Source organism: Cebus imitator, unplaced genomic scaffold (genome assembly GCF_001604975.1).
Source record: "Cebus imitator isolate Cc_AM_T3 unplaced genomic scaffold, Cebus_imitator-1.0 Scaffold194, whole genome shotgun sequence".
Lineage (NCBI taxonomy): Eukaryota > Metazoa > Chordata > Mammalia > Primates > Cebidae > Cebus > Cebus imitator.
In genome coordinates this window covers 3,731,667-3,733,634 of record NW_016107509.1, presented here as the reverse complement: position 1 = coordinate 3,733,634, position 1,968 = coordinate 3,731,667, and the positions used below count along the sequence as shown (strand labels likewise).

General features: G+C 49.4%; 1 pseudogene; it reads left to right on the top strand.

Annotated features, from left to right (window-relative positions):
• The first annotated feature begins 390 nt into the window (after positions 1–390).
• LOC108316932 lies at positions 391–1,281 on the top strand (annotated as a pseudogene).
• Positions 1,282–1,968: the final 687 nt, after the last annotated feature.

Genomic DNA, 1,968 nt, shown 5'->3' with positions numbered 1-1,968 from the left:
GGGTGCTTGTGGTGAATCTTGAGAAGAAAGGACATCCTTGTTCAATTCATGCCCTACTGAGATTATCACAGGAAAGCTAGACGTCTCAACATAGGAGGGAAACTTACTGGTAAGGGAGGCTTAGAGTGTCTCAGGAGTCAGAGATTCTCAGGCTAATCTGAGTCCAATCAGATGTTCTCATCTCAAGTTTCAGGGAGCCATTATTTCCCAGGGAACACCCAAACTTTCACATGAGATACTTGGTAGAGCTGTGAATTCAACTACTGTTGTAACTCTGCAACGTAAGCTTTATGTTTGATTTTCAGCATTAGCCCCATCACTACAAGAAATTAGATGACTTTACTGCTGCCATAGAAGTTGTGATTCTTTTTTTTTTTTTTTTTTTTTAAGATGGGGTTTCCTTCTTCTCCGATAAAACACCAAATAACGGATGACGCCAGTACAGTGCGGGGGGTGGGGAGGGCTGGAGGCCCTGGGGGCCCTGGGGGCACTGGGATGGGGAACCATGGTGGCGGAGGTTTCAGCCGTGGACGGGGCCGAGGCTGGGAGCTTGCAGAGGCAAAGCTGAGGATAAGGAGTGGATGCCTGTCACCAAGTTGTACCGCCTGGTCAAACACATGAAGATCAAGTCTCTGGAGGAGATCTATCTCTTCTCTCTGCCCATCAAGGAATCTGAAATTATTGACTATTTCCTGGGGGCCTCTCTCAAGGATGAAGTTTTGAAGATTATGCAGGTGCAGAAGCAGACCTGTGCTGGCCAGCGCACCAGGTTCAAGGCGTTTGTTGCTATCAGGGACTACAATGGTCACATCGGTCTGGGTGTTAAGTGTTCCAAGGAGGCGGCCACTGCCATCTGTGGGGCCATCATCCTGGCCAAGCTTTCCATTGTCCCCGTGGGCAGAGGCTACCGGGGGAAACAAGATCGGCAAGCCCCACGCCGTCCCTTGCAAGGTGACAGGCCGCTGTGGCTCTGTGCTGGGGCCTCATCCCTGCGCCCAGGGGCTCTGGCATCGTCTCAGCACCTGTGCCCAAGAAGCTGCTCATGATGACGGGTATCGATGACTGCTACCCCTCAGCTGGGGGCTGCACTGCCACCTTGGGCAACTTCGCCAAGGCCACGTGTGATAACATCTCTAAGACTTACAGCTACCTGACCCCCGATCTCTGGAAGGAGACTGTATTCACCAAGTCTCCCTATCAGGAATTCACTGACCACCTCGTCAAGACCCACACCAGAGTGTCCATGCAGAGGACCCAGCTCCAGCTGTGGCTACAACATAGGGTTTTTATACAAGAAAAATAAAATGAATTAACACTGCAAAAAAAATTTTTAAAAGATGGGGTTTCACCATGTTGGCCAGGCTGGTCTTGAACTCCTGACCTCAGGTGATCCACCCACCTCGGCCTCCCAAAGCGCTAGGATTACAGGCGTGAGCCACCGCGCCCAGCAGAAGTTGTGTGATTCTAAGACCATCATTTTATCTAAGAGTTAAAAGACTTGAGCTTGTCATTTTCTTTCTGTAAGTGCTCCAGTGCACTTGGAAGAGTCTATAATAGTCAAGTGCAGCAGCTGTGTAAGCTCCTGCCACACTTACCTAATTAGCGTCTAATTGCAACTAACCATAGGTGATAGCTTATTGTCATGTTGCTGTGTGCATGGGTTACTAGCAACTAATTCCCATTGGCAAAAACCTCAACATTTTACCCAATCCCAAAACCTACCTTTTAGAATCTGTCTTCTGTGACACTTCAGGTGCCAATTCTATAGAAGTCAGGGTCCAGTCAGGAGATAGCAATCACACCAGTAATCTGAACGAGGGAAATCTTAAAGAATAAATTGTTGGCTGGGCACAGTGGCTCACGCCTGTAATCCCAGCTACTCAAGAAACTGAGGCAGGAGAATCGCTTGAACCTGGGAGGCAGAGGTTGCAGTGAGCCAAGATCAAGCCACTGCACTCCAGCCTGGGC